The 15,832-nt window shown below is 38.1% G+C and overlaps 1 protein-coding gene across 1 annotated transcript in view; it reads right to left on the bottom strand.

The window, feature by feature from the left end:
- The window catches only part of LOC145993790 (uncharacterized), a 321,611-nt gene that overhangs the window by 78,758 nt on the left and 227,021 nt on the right, over positions 1-15,832 (bottom strand). The gene's annotated exons all lie outside the window — the stretch shown is intronic.

The raw sequence follows: 15,832 nt of genomic DNA on the forward strand, positions 1-15,832 counted from the left end.
AGCTTAAAGTCATTTGCAAATTGCTTATCGATCACTGGGAAACTCAATTTGAGCTTTAACTTAACAACATGAAGCAAGTTGGACACACGTGTACTTTTATTCTACTTTGGTTCGTTTACGTTGTTTCTCTGACTGGTTAAAGGAAGCAACTTTCAATCATAAAAATACCCACTGTAACATTTAGCAACTGTGTGCATGTTAATCTTATGATTTCATGATTTTACTTCACTTTATTATTATTATAAATACAACAAACATTAGATACCTTTCTTTCATTATATATTATTATACTATACGTGTATATCCTACCGGGTGGCCAGAATTAAAGTTACCCAACTCAGAGCCTTCTGTAGCCTGTTTGAGGCATCGTAGAACTCTGAAATTTGGTGAAACCAGTATGCAGACCATGGGGAAGAGGATGGCGATAAAAAAAAATTTGTTCAATTTTCCGCCACCAGGTTGAAATGTGGCGCTGTACTTCCATGATGGGTTGTAATAATGACGTAAACTGCTCCAATTGGTTATGGATTTGCCTTTACCTTGCAATCCAATAAACGAGAGATTATTTTCTCGCAACTTCCAGCCACTAACAAATGTCTTTCTAATTAATAACTCAGCTAAATCACTTAACGTTATTATTTGTACAACCCATTATGGAAGTACATCGCCACATTTCAACCTGGTAGCGGAAAATTGAACTTTCTTTTATCGCCATCCTCTTCCCCATGGTCTGCATAGTGGATTCACCAAATTTCAGAGTTCTACGATGCCTCAAACAGGCTACAGAGGGCTCTGAGTTGGGTAACTTTAATTCTGGCCACCCGGTATGTACTGGTTCTTATTTGTATTCCTTTCATGTTTTTTCAATGTATACCCTTTATTCCACTGCACTGTATTAATCTTCCAGGAAATGCTCTGTTGTAAGAACGACCATTGAGGCCAAAACAAATCCGTTCTAATAAAGATAATTTTATTATGTTCTAATAAATTCCGGCCCCCGTGGCGGAGTGGTCAGCACATCGCGCTACGCCGCCAGGGGTCTCGGGTTCGAATCCTGGCCTGGGCATGGATGTTTGTGAGTGTCCATTCATCAATTTCATCATATCATCTCTCATCCCCATCTTCGCAATTTAGCCAAAAGTGGCACAAAAAGAGAAGTAAAGTAAAGCAAATAAATCAATCAATTATTATGTTCTAATAAAGACAATGATGAAGAACACACCGACACAGGGCCAGCTCAATCTAAAGCAAAACATTCACTGCTCATGCACGAACATTCTGAGGCGACGCGACTCGCAAGCGACAAGCGTCTGTTGGTGACCGACGCTCAGGAATAAATGCAACCTTTCGAACTGAAGCATCACGGCCGCATGCGCAGTGAGTGTTTTGCTTTAGATTGAAGGGTCCCGTGGCGCTTGACGCTTCGGTATGAAATTCCCTCATACCTGGCCACGAAAGGGGGATGTTTGATTTTAACGTACTGCTCGATTTTTCTGGCTTCTTTTCGACGAAGGTAGAAAAGGGTGGAGAGGGTTAAATACGACTACACGCTGGAAATGCCAGACCAAAACTTGGACTAATTTTTTCATGGATTCCCCGAAACAGGCTCTTTCTTCGAAAAACGTACGCAGCGCCACTCTCGACAGCGAACGATTTCATATGCGGAGAAACAGACGCGTCCGTCAGACGAGAAGGAAGCGAACTTCCATTCTACACAGCCTCATGCGTTATTGATGATACGCAACCTAGGAATATGCGCCTGCTTCCGCTCTTATGCATACTTAATGCAGCACCACACATATACAGCGATTCTTCTCTCGTTTTGACCCGTCTTGAAGCGGAACATTTCTGTGTGTGTTGTTCGGCACAACAGTTCTAAAAAGATTCATATATTTCTCGCGTAAAAGAAGCGAAACACTTAAGTTTTAAGTACAATACGGTCCGTGAGATATAACTGTGATCTCTCCCCGTCGAGACTTTGCACGTCATAGTGTGCACGTGACTCAAACATCCAATGAGCTTCAGTCACCTGTTTCAGAGGCATTATCTGGTTGGTATTCTATTGGCGAGCTTGCTAAGTCTGTCCGGACTTAACACCACACCCAGGAAAGTGCATTATAATTGTGTATCGGATATTGAATATACATTACAATGCATCTGATGTTTATAAATGTTATTATCGATTCGTTAAAATACATCAAATATTTTATAGCTTTACTTCCAAACAAAACTAAGTTATATTGAAATCTCACACACACCCAGTTCGGATGGGGCCTGGTATAGATACCGTTCTTAACCCACTTTGTATTGATCCTAGGTTTGGCAGAAAAAAATGAATTGAACATCTTAAAGATATCAGGGGCAGCACGAGAGGGCGAGAGTCATATTTTGATAAACTACGTTGGACAGGTAACAATGAAAGGCATTATATAACTATCACAACCGTTTTCTCTCTTAGTAAATCTGTTGGTATGAGAACTTGAAAGGCCAAGACAATGTGAAATGACAATGACGAAATAGACCTGAATTAAATTACGTAGTAAAACTGTTCAGTATTGGTTAGATCAGTATTTACCCCGGACAAAAATAGATGGGAGGCTTGTGTTACAGTTTCCTTAAACTAAACTTCGGGTTTAAGAATACTAGAGATATAGGTACTTTACTATCAGATAAACTTTAGTTAACGTAATATTTCTTAATCGTTACAGATTAAAACTCATTTTTAATCAGTGATGTAAGATATTAGTAAGATTTTATTCATAAAGCTATTAGTTTTGAAATTGTTTTTGGATGTAAAGTGGGAGATTCAAATTGAAAGCTGAATTTGATTAAATATTCAAGTTTATTTAACGTCTGTATACCTCAAGAAGAAGAATTGCTATGCACGTGCACGCACTTATGAGCCACTGCGAAGATCTTTCCACCAATCTGCTTCCGAACTGAGGCCATTGTTGAACTTCCTCCTCTATTCGTAAACTTGATGGTATGGTAAACATTTATAGGACTAGTAAATTTTCATTTGCCGGATAATTTCTACAGGTTTTAGGCTTATGGAGAAAAGAAATCTCTTCACTGGTGTAAGTGTGTGTAATGTAGAACACGCCTCATATTTAAAATTTAAAAAAATGACATTGTAAAAGCTTGCTTGATCGGTGTTGTAGCCTTGAGGCCATGAGTAGGTACTCTGGTAAAACAAAATAATAATTTATACTAATGCTTTCAACATGTTCACAGATTCATGTAGTCTTATACATGAATAAGAGAGGGGTGTAAGGGGTGCTTTTTACACGTAGTGCACCTAATAGTCAACCTCACTTCCACGTAGTACACCCTGGACTGCAGACTAACGAGGCTCTGGCGACTGGTCCCATGGCTGGTATAATTCTGTGTCGTCCTGTGTTTTGTCCTTATTTGTGCTGGGCGCCCTTTTTAGCCTCAGCTTTTAACCAAGGTAAGGAAATGTTAGTTTTCAGACACGCTTTTATTTTTGTTATGATAGTGTGAGGGTGCAAAATAGCCTCAGTGCTGACGCACCCAAAATAAATTAATTCAAATTCAAAAACGTATAAGACAAACAAAGGAGGAAGTGGCGTTCCGCAGAGAAAAGGCTACTCGTATAGCCTTGCCTTCAATCAAACTTTCCCTTTTTAAGATAGAAAGCGAAATGTAAGGAAAGATAGTTAATTTTAACACTGACTATTTTTAAAAAAGGGACATCGTTTTCTAGAAACCATGTTCTCTCCGTTAGAAATTCCTAGGATCAACAGTGAATATAGGTTGAAATTCTGGAGAAAATCTAATACATTCGAAGAATGTTCAATTAAAGAGCGATTTAAAGCCCCCCCCCCACACACAAACACACATACAAGGTGTTCCAAAAATGTAAGTAAACATTGTGGTTGTCCTGGATACTTTGAGTTACATTTTTATTGCAACACCCTGTATATATATTGAAAACAGTGTGCTTTAAGCTTTAAAGAATTTAGGTAAAGTCGTGCAGGCACATGCGAAACGTGCCAAAAATGTTTTGTTGCACACTTACTGAGACTGGCGAGTGCAGGGGGAGCCGATGGAGCTACAGCCCCTTTCCAAATTTTAAGAAAATTAAAATTTTCAAATGATAGCAGTAAAGAACTCGGGGAAAAACTTAAATGGTAAAAGCAAACAACCCTTAAAATAACATCTAATTATCATTTTTGTCTTTAAACAACTTGTAAAACGAAGATTAAAAATGATAATTTCGATATATATTATTATGAATCCTCCCACCTATAACGGAGCTATGTACAATCCACCTTTATAATCCCAACCCCTCCGAAAAAAAATATCCAGCATACTCTACGTACTTACCAACCTTGTTTGAAACATAATTGCGACGAATAGGAATTTTTAAGCTTTACGGAATTATTTAGGTCAAAAATTCACCTTCTTTAAACAGGCTACTGTTGGCAGATCCTCTTTAGAATTAAAGTCAGTGGAAAGGCAAAGTCGAACTTGTCATTTCGTAGGCTACAAAACTCGTTCACGACTTGTTCCAGTGTGATGTTTTGATAAACGCATTGGAAATTGTCTTAATGAGGCTTGGAAACACATGTGTATGGAAATTGTGAATTGAGGTTACGCTGGCATACTACATACACACGCGCCACCGAGTCCTCGGTTATCCTGCCAATGCCCAATCAGCTCTGAGCTAATGGGGAAGGCATTTACCCACAGTTCATAGCGCGCCGAAACCGGAAATTAAACATCGCCTGCTGGGTGTGCCTCTCCCCCCTCTTCCCTCAGTATCTACTACGAAGAGCCTTGGCCAAGAGAAGCAGCCGATGTTAAGCATAAGATGTGCGAAATGTTCTTATCATTTCGCTCATTTTTTTAACCTCTACAAAACAGCATTGCCACCAGTGGCGAAGCGTGACATTTTTACGTACTCACGGCAAGACATGTCAAACGTCAGGGTCGACCTTTTTCAACCTGGAAGGGGAAGGGCACAATATTTCTCCTTACTAGACGCCCAAAAATATTCCAAGCTTTCGATAGCTAACGTCACTCTCACTTCTACCCTGAAGATGATTCTCACTACGAATTGAGTAACTGATTCTCCTTGAGACTGAATACAATTTCGAAACTTGAACCTCTCTGTAAACTTGTTGGTTTTGGGCCTGAAGTGCTGAACCATTTTGTCGTGAATGACAGCATATGATAGATTATATGGCATTTCAGGAGTCGTAATATTGCGAAGTACTTTGAAAGCCTTAGGACCAATGACTGCTAATAAAACTGCTGCCTTTCTTTCATTTGTCACATTCTGAGCGAGACAGAGTTGATCAAAACGCATGAAATAATTTTCGATATCTTCATTTTCTTCAACAAATTCGCTGAATGTAATGTTGAGAGCCATGTTGTTGAAACGTCAAATTACATTAACTGATAGAAATCACTGGCATGTATGAAAGTTACGATGTGTAACTGAAACTTGCTTTTGCATAAGTGTGAACAATATTAGCAAACTTAAATGTTACCTGTAAGACACCGTCTTGTTGATTTGCTACATGAAATCTTACTAGTCATAATCCCGTGCCGATAAAGTCATCTTGACGATACGATTGGAATCCTTCAAATCCTCTAATCACTGTCCACAACGCCAAATTGATAGGTTCGGAGTGAAGGACATAATAATGTATGTTAATGCTAAGTCGCACAAGATAAAAACCAGACGGTGAACAATTAACATATTTAATAGAAACTGGACGTTATGTCCAAAACATTCAAGTACATTGAAACATGATATAGAAAGCATTACACAGAATACATCTGCTTACGATTCCTCTTCTTCTGGCCGTGAAGACCATACCTTGTAGCCATACGCTTAATACCTGGACCGTATCAATGAGAGTGACGTTAGCTCTCCAAAGCTTGGAATCTTCTCCACAACTCACCTCGTCGATAACCCGAGAGAAACTTTTCATCAAAGGAGAAAATGTCTTTAGTAAAAATATTGTTTGAAAACATTGCAAGAAGTGCACAAATCCATACTCTGTGCACACCTGTCCGGCCCATTTCAGTTGTCATCAAATAGAAAAAAAAGTCAATTATTGGATCCCTGTACTGTTCAACTGTGTTAACTAAGCGTGACTTATAACACCATATGGGTTGTGAAAAGGATGGGATGGTTTTCCTTTAACGAATACATGGTATTTCATTCATTCCCTGGGACAGCACTAAATCTATACTTGAGCGTAGCAATGCTTAACTAACGCCTTCGGGTACTCGTCCTGGATCTTATTGACAATTTTTACATGAACAAATAACCCGTCAGATATACAATCGGTACTCACATCAGTAAAACCAATATAATAAACTCTCCACCTTATGCACAGATCTTAAGACAGTTGACAATCGAAACCTATTGTTAACATTAGATGGTTCGTCTAACATAATTGAAAGAAAGTCTGATTTTTCAGTTTTTCTTCACTCACGACATCACTAATTGCGTGTATTAGATCAGTGCATTGAATGCTTTACAACGATGGAAATAGCACTCGGAAAAATGTTAATCCTGATTACGTCAGAGAAACCCTGCCGTAAACATGGGAGCTGAAAAGGAAAGGCCTTTTATGACAAGACCTTCAAGCGGTCGTCGGGTGTCTTTCGAGCAGGAAGAGAGATTCGCACATTTTCTGAGATGACCTGGCCAGCGAACACCATTACCTTCAATAGGAAACGCAGCGCGAGTGTTGGCCACGGGGAATAGTACTGGGCTCTCATTTCGATGCGCTAAACGTAGCGAATATATTGCGTATTTCTAGCCGTTTCATGGTGTCGCTTGGCTTATTTCGCACAAATATGAGAATCTTCTGACTTATTTTTTACTTCCTCTCTAAAATATTTAAAATGCAGTATTTTTATTATTTTGCTAAGTAATCGCCGCATCTACCTCGCCTCTGATTGTCACATTTCTACAGCTTTTCATGGAGAGGCTTGTCAAATATTGTTACTAAGATATAAGTAATGTTTATCGGCTGGTTCATCTATCTTTGCAAGCAAAACATTAACATTCTTTGACCTCCGATACCCCCCCCCCCACATTCTACACGATTCTACTACAAAAGTCACTGATTTCTCTAACGAAATATCATAGACCAAGTAGTTATGGAAGGAGATAAGAGATGGCACTACCTTCCATGACAGAAAAGTATTATACTTTTTACATATATTTTTGCAATAAAATTAGTTTATTTACACACAGGAAAATGAAGTATTCATTCCTATATGAAGCAGGAATTTAAAACAAGGAAAGGAAGCAGAACGTTAACAGCAAAGGAAATTATGGGCAACCGCCATGTGTGAAAATATTTGAAAGCATTAATATTACAATTAAGTGAGAAGAGAAACTTAGTCTATCTTTAGATCCAACCAATCCATCGGGTTTTTATTATTATCGTTATCGTTTTGTACATCTTTGTGGTGTTTTCCAAAATTTCTCAACACAAAAAATGTGTTCGATGAGCCAACCTGTATACATCTACTATCAAGGAAAAGAAAATCAAGAGTAAAATTAATTAATTTTCGTGATGTTGATGCAGTAAAGGAAAATAGCAAACAGTAGATCTATAGAAACACTGATTCTTAGTGCTTATGTGATATTTGAAAATTTTCTGTCGATTGGTTCTAGAGATAATCGTGACCAAAACTACCTCTTAAGTTGACAAGGAAAACGCTCAAATCTTAATTTCGGCTGATCATCGCCTTAATTGTATTAACTTCACGTCTCGGGCAGGAGTTCGCAGGGGTAAAAATGACAATCCTTCGAGTCATTCCTGGCAGCTTCATTAAATTTCCTTGCACGCGTTCAGCGGTCTTACTCGCCACACTGTCAGTTCATTGATTAACAGGGAACGGAAATCGAAGAGGCGTCGACCTGGCGTTCATTCTTAACTCCATTACCTTAATGAACACTATTCGCATAAGCTCACTCTGCAATCCTCCAGGGAAAGTCTTGCGATCCTACATTACTTCTATTGCAACTTTCGACGTCACGTTTCCACTTTCAGTTCAGAGAAGGGTGAGCAGAGCGTTTTCTGCGTCTTGACTTTCTTGACCTACTATTAAGTTTCGTAACAAGAACTCTGTAAACTTTTCTATCCTTCTTCATCAAACATGTCAAGTAAAAACACAAGGGCTATAGTCTCGGTGGCGGAGTGGTGAGGACAGCGCGTTACGACGCCAGGAGTCACGGGTTCGAATCGCAGCCTGGGCATGGTTATTCTTTGTGAGTGTCCTTTCATCAATTTCATCACTCATCTTCACCTTCGCGGTTATCCAAAAGTGGCAGGAATCAATCAATCAAAAATGGCTGCAAGGGCTGATCTTGTCAGAAGGCACTCAAACACCAATCTCTCTTCCACGTAGTACGTACCACTCTGGGCCGCATTTCTGCAGGCTTACGAAGCCCTGGCATCTACACTTACAGCCAGTATAATCCTTTGTGGGGGCCTGTATTGTGTCAGTGGCGGCGATTGGGTCCCAAAACCGGGGGGGGGGGGGGGCAAAAGTGGCGAAAACGGGGGGGGGGTGCAACTACACCGCCTCGCCCAACCCCCTAATCGCCGCCACTGTATGTCGTCCATGTGTGTGATTATCCCTTCATCCATCATTCCAAATCTCCGTGGCGGAGTGGTTAGCACACGCCGTTTCGCGACACGAGGAAATTTCACAGATCTGATCAAATGTTATGTTGGGTTGCAGGCACACAGGCGGCAAAACAGGCTAATTTGAACGTAGCGCCTCATATGTATACCAGGCCCGTACCCAGGAGGGGACATGCACCACCCCTCGAGCTATGAAATATTTCAATACGAATCTATAAAAACTACGAAAGTAACATCGACGATTTTTCAATTTGTAAAAATTTCAATTTTGTCCTTGCGTAAATGAATGTGTTGTGTAGAGAGGTAGATTCCAGAAGTCTAAATCTGCAATATTGGGTAGTTTTAGTTTTATAACTATTGATGCAAGGCTACCAGCACTGGTAGCAGTGGCGTAGCATGGACATTTCGGGTGGGAACGCCAAGTCCGAAGGAAGGGTCGGCCCTTTCTTGCTTAATAATTTACTTATGTATTAGTCGCCACACGTATTATTTATTTGCCTGAAGTCAGCTGGGTTTTCAATAAAACATCATCCATGCATGTTTTAGCTAGACAATTAGATGCCTCACTATGCCACAAATGTTTTGAACTCTGGTGTTTTATACCTTTTTTAATACCTTTCTGCATGACGCAAGTCATTAAAAACCTACCTGAATCATAAGCGCCTCTGCACAACAATATACGTCATTGTTGTGGATGATCCAACTAGTGACTGATTTCGTTTATTTTATTTCGCTTTTCTACCACTTTTGGTTAATTGCGAATATGAATATGAGTGATGATATTGATGAAGGGACACTCACAAAGAACACCCGTGTTCACGCCGGGATTCGAACCAGGGACCTCTGTCGTCTTGGCGCACTGTGCAAAGCAGAGTGGATGATCCAAATATCGTACACTCTACTGACGTAACAGTGCCGATAAGTAATTCAGACCAGTGTTTATTACATCTTGAGAATGCTGATAAACATTTTAAAATAATTTTGTCCAGAGACCATTCGATGTTAAGAGTTTTCAAATGAATGCTAAACATTTTCATTGACACAATATTAAGTAGTTAGATAATAACGAAAAAAATACAATAAAAAAATAATAGGTTTGCGGGTTAAGTGGTAGAGCAGCCGCAGGCTGAATTTCTACCACGAGGACTTCACCAACTTACTTAACAAAAACTGTGTTGATCTTTTAGTTTCTAATGCACATCACTGTTCGTGCGATAAATCATACAATGCAGTGGCCATTAAGAAGCAGTATACTGTATTTGAGATTGCTAAAGTTACGCCAGTCAATATTGCGTATTGTAGCATCACATAGCACGAGTTGCATGAGCGCGAACAGCGAAGAACCGGGTAGGAATTCTACCGCTGTCGTCTGCTTCAGAAGGCAGGAAGGGTCACATGAACCAATCACGGTAGACCTCTCTTCTCCGTACGCTGGCGTAATAGAGAGCATTTACGCGCTTGCTGTAGAAATCGAAGCTTTCCCTCCAGAAAGGCAGCAAGGAATATAGAGTCCTGTACGCCGAACCTGCTCGGCGTCCGGCCGGGAAAGGCATTGAAAAGAGGTGCTAGAACGAGTGTTGAGAGTGGAGCGTTGCAAGCGAATCGCGAAAAATTGTTATTATAATGCCATGAAGGTCAAACATATATGAAATTAGTCACGTTTTACTTTATAATCACAGCATTTAAGCATTTTTGAAATTTTATATCTGGGAACGCCGGGCGTACGGGCGTACTATAACGCTACGCCACTGACTGGTAGTGATTAGGGGGGGGGGGGGCAGTTGCCGCAACCACTATTATTTTCCCACTTTTTCCCGCCTATGGCCTCTTAATGCTAACACCAAATCGCTGCTGCTGGCAACTAGACGAAAATATCTAATTCTTTTTTGGTTAACTGACACTATGAGTTCTTTATTATGATCATAATTGCTAATATGTATTATTCAATTTACAAATATATAATTTTTTTCTAAATACATAATTATAATTATCATGGCAGCTGGTATAAGAGAATTAAAGGAAATGGAAAACATTGTTAATATGTGGAATACATTACTATTCGAATACTACACACACACACACACAGACACACACACACACGGGCCTGATGTATACATATGTACAGTCACCGGTAATAAAAATGGAGCATCTAGATCCTGAAATACTCCCTTCAATGCAAGGCGTTATATGTGTTGCCTAACTCTACAGGATAAGTGGATTTTAGTAGCATAATTTTCAATGGCAACTTCTACGACCATCGTACAGTTAGGCAACGCGCATAACGCCTAGCTGGGAATCGAGTTATTTCAGGATCTAGGCGTCCCATTTTTTTGCTGGTGACTGTACATCCCAACGGGCCCTGCTAATCAACAAGCTAAAAAAGAAGAGAAGAAGAAGTTACAAGGGCACTTTATGAGTTATTAGTAGGGCTCGTAAGTTGAGGAAAAATCCTTTTCTTTCCTAGTGTCCGAAGACGAGGCCCAACATAATATATGTTCATTTTGGGTCATTGTAGGCCAGAAAAAGGTGGGTTTTATTTGTCCTTTTTTGGCGTTTTTTGGCTTATGGGTCCTTTTTTAGCCCTTTTTTTTAGGTCTTAAGGGCTTCCTTTTGCAACTTCACCTTCTTTCGACTACGTTTTTACTGCCCATTCTCAATTCGAATCATCATCAGTTCATCGCCTCTTAAACATCCTCTCTGTAGTAAAGAAATAATATATATACATATTTGAACCATCCCTGAAACGAGAGAAAAACATTTTTGGACGACTGAAGCAGTTACGGTACAAGGTCCTTTAACCGTAACTTGTCTGAAAGGTCGCGCTGTAAGTGGCAACTTTCTCTTCTTTTGAAGCTTTCAGTTTTTTCGCACTGTGTGTTCCATACCACAGGAATTTTGTATTTTTTTATTCATTAAATATGTAATTAAAACTGAAGTTATTAATTAATTTGGATCACATTTATACGTCCTTTTATCCGTTTTTAGGTTCTTTTTTGATATGCTTCTATGCACCCAGTTTATGATCAAGCGATATTCAGATATGTAGGGGAGACCGGAGGGAGTTGCCCATAGGGTCGAGTCCATTTTATTCCCACCAGTCAAGAGTTGGCAACATTGCAGGTTACTATGAATACGTGTCATCTCTAGAACCAACTCACAACTAAGAAGTTGAGTGTCTTGTTCACAAAGTTTCTAATGCATGACAAATAACATCATTTCCTACTTGCGAAGTAAATTTTCTCAACTCTATTCTATCTTATAAGTTTTCAAGTAAGTAAGCACATAGTTTATGCTAAGGCTATCCAGAAGACTATGGTAAATTGTACCGATACGACATTCGGATACTTTGTGAAACTGCAATGTTTAGCACCACCATGACCAGAAAGTCCAATATGGCGATAGGGGTGAGTTGACAACAGGAAGGAAGGGGCTAGTTGACAATACTATAGGCCTATTGAGAAAATTGTTCTTCAATTAATTGTTTCATCAAAAATATCTTAGCATATAGATACATTGTTTGTAATAATATATATTAGATTAAGATTATAGGACAGTATATTGCATTTGTATGTGTGATATAACAATAAAAATAAACACTGGGTAAAAAATCAGTAAACACTTTTGTAAACTTTTTTTCTAAAGTTTGGAACATTTATGTCTCATGTTATGGGTACTGTTTATTTTTTAAAAAAAATGTAATCCGTAATTTTGAAGACAGTACATTGTTTGAAATAAAATATTCCAAACCACGTATGGGGAGTAGAATTACACATATTGTCAACTGACCCCATATACGGGGTGAATTGACAATACTGACACGCTTCGAAAAAACAAGCAATAACTTTACAAGTTTTAGCATAATGGTGTAATAAAAATTCACAGTGGTCAAGGAAACTACAGGTATTGCTCATAGCATTTAATCAATAGTAGATAGTAATTTTTAAGAGCTGCAGAAATTTAAACATAAAAACATGCTCAACTCACACGATCTCCCCTATTATTGTTACTAAAAAAATGTAATTTATTGCTAAATTCGAGGCAAAATATCTTACGTTAAATCCGTCAACAAGAGAGCGGTGTTATAAGGTGTTTTAGCGTAGAGAGAGATTCATAAAATGTTATGAGTTTCAATATTAGCGCAGATAATGACCTAGACAGCGGTGAAAATCAGCAGCGCCATCTCTTATTTTGTTTGGTAGAAGAAGTGGAAGCAAAAGTACAAGTGGTGTTCTCAGCGCCTTTTAGCGGATAATTACAAAACTTCTTGCGAATGGCGATTCCCAGTGGGAGGTCCGTGCACCGGTTTTCCTGCCTTAGATGAAGAACTGCTTATATACACTTATCTGTGATATTAGTTCTATAAATTGAGCTAAATTTGTTGAAGAATGAAAAAATGACTAACATACGCGTTACAAAATACAAAAATAATTCGTGAAAAATTACAATTCAGCAGAGTAATTGGTTGAATTAGTCAATGCTCGGGAAGATAGTTGTGCGAGATATTGATTTATTAGTTCCGTGTTATATTTTTTTAATGTTTTTGTTAATGGTTATTAATAACAATAATAATAACAATAATAAAGTTATAAAGCGTGCATTTATCTCTCCAGAAAAAAGGAATTGATAACGTAGCAAAATATAGAGAATGCATCATTTTTTATGTACACCTGAATTAGGGTAATTCAAGTATAATTCCCGGTTTTTAAGGCGAGTTTTCCAAAACTTCAAGGCCACAAACACATGTAGTTAAAATGTATAACTTAAGGTGCAGAATTTGCATTTGCCATCTCACATACTGAGATTCAAAATACATCAACAAATACAAGTAAGTCACAAACGTTACTGGACACACTAATTTACAAAAAAAGAGTTAATTGTATAAGAATGTCAAACTCAACATTACCCAGTCAACTTCAAGATATCTTATCTTGCAATAATCTTCCATCTGTCAGATAGATTGTTCTGCAAAGGACATTAACAAAGTAAAAGGATTGAGAGATTTCTGTTATATTTTCCACTAAGATTTATTTTATTTTTCTTCCTTCATAAAAAAAATAACTAAACTGTGAAAAACTTGCTTCAGGGCATTAATAAACATGTATAAATTCAATGAGACTTGGAATAATAAAAGTTGCAATTTTTCACGTCTAGAGAGAAAAATTCACGCAGAATTTCCGGAGCCAATAATTCACGCATAATTCCCGGAATTCAAGGAATTCCAGGTGAGTAGCCACACTGTGAATACGCCAGTTCTCACCCCCAGCAATAAAATATTAATTCTCACACTGCATACTAAACTTGGAGCCTGGAGAATTACTTTTATCCTGCTAACGAACAAAATAAATACTAACAAAACCTTATTATGCCCCAGTACTATCACATAACACGATCACATACAGGCCCGTACCCAAAGGGGGGGGGGGCTCGAGCCATGAAATATTGTAATGTGAATCTATAAGAAACTACGAAAAACATTGACAACTTTTAAGATTTTGTGAGATTTTCGATTTTGCTCTTGCATAAATGAATGTGTTATTTGTGAAGAGAGGTCAGTTCCAGAATTATGCAGTCTGCAGTATTTAGCCATTTTTGTTTTATAACCATTGTTGCAAGGCTACCAGATGACGACACAATTTAGCAAATCCATTATTTTTAATCCTATCCCGACATTTTTCAAACTGCATTTCTGATACGAAAATGTCTCGGGATTTTTTGGTTAACTTACATTCAAGCATGTTCTTCATTGTAAGAATAATTGCTAATACATATAATTTACTTTATAATTATATAATTTTCTAAACATTAAATTATCATGGCAGTTCAGAGGCCGGGTCCATACAATACACGCGGGGCCGATAATCAAAATTTTTCAGAAATCTGAAAAAATCAGAGATTTTTGTTCCTTAGTCTGAAGTACAGGTGTCCTACATCATGACAACATCTACATTATTAGTGTTAATAAACAAATAATAAATGTATTTTGTTGAACATGTTGAAGGGTAAAAACAATAATTTTAGGAGGCTAATAAAAGTTTCTAAATTAGTTTTTCATTTCCGATGTGCCACTGGTACGACGTTCATTATATTTAATTACAAAACTGAGTGTATATATACAATATCTAACAAAGTGGCAATTTTCAATCATATCCAATGAGGTTTTTATCTTAATTCTCTTTGTGTTCTTTGCGAGTGTCCCTTCGTTAGTTCCATCATATATCATCACTTATCATCATCATCATCGCGTTTAGCCAAAAGTGGAAGAAAATCGAAGTAAAAAAATCAAAATCATAATTCTCTTTTGTTTACTTTACACTGAATTTTGACTCTGTAGTGAATTTACATTTTTTCATTTGAATTGATTATGTCACTTCATGCTTTCATTCTATAATTAAAAGAATATTGCAAATCAACTATTTTTGATTGAAAGAAGTTTACGTGATATTTATGTACTGCTGTGCTTAGAATATAATTTCAGTAATTTTTTATATTTTTAAGCATGCCAAAACAATAAGTCAATAAAAATTAGATAAGTTGCTTTATGAAGGCGTCAGCGTCCTCAAACGCGCAATAAACCACACACACACACACACACACACACACACACACACACACACACACACACACACACACACACACACACACACACACACACACACACACACACAATTATTTTTCATCTGGCGTAGGGTCCCCTGAAGCGGGGTGTCTTGGGCGAGTGCCAATTTGTAAAGGAATAAGTGTGTTACTTTATAAATATTTGAAATATATAAAAGTGACAAATGAATTGCTTTGTATAGCTATATTGTAACTTATGTAGTTAATAGTTGACTTTTATATGTATATATTTATATATATAGTGTGTGTATAAATTGAGATCTCCTCCCTCGAGTCTTCAAAGATTTCCTACCCTGCATAAAAGCTAAGTAAAATAAACCAAATAAAAAAAACCTTTGTTCCACATTTTTGGGTTTGACTCCCCCTTCAAAAAAATCCTGGGTACGGGCCTGAGATTCATATATAACAGAACCCCACTCAAGTTTCCGCGCCAAGCTTTCAACCGCCCTACATGAAAGCAGCCAACCAAACACAGCGGAGCAAAGTTCGAGAGCCCCAGTGTTGCCAAGTTTCGCTCCGCGTGCTCAGACTTCTCGATAACGAAAGTTTAAAGAATGTGAAACGACAAC

The sequence above is a fragment of the Lepisma saccharinum genome, chromosome 10 (assembly GCF_977018435.1).
Source record: "Lepisma saccharinum chromosome 10, izLepSacc3.1, whole genome shotgun sequence".
Classification (NCBI taxonomy): Eukaryota; Metazoa; Arthropoda; class Insecta; order Zygentoma; family Lepismatidae; genus Lepisma; species Lepisma saccharinum.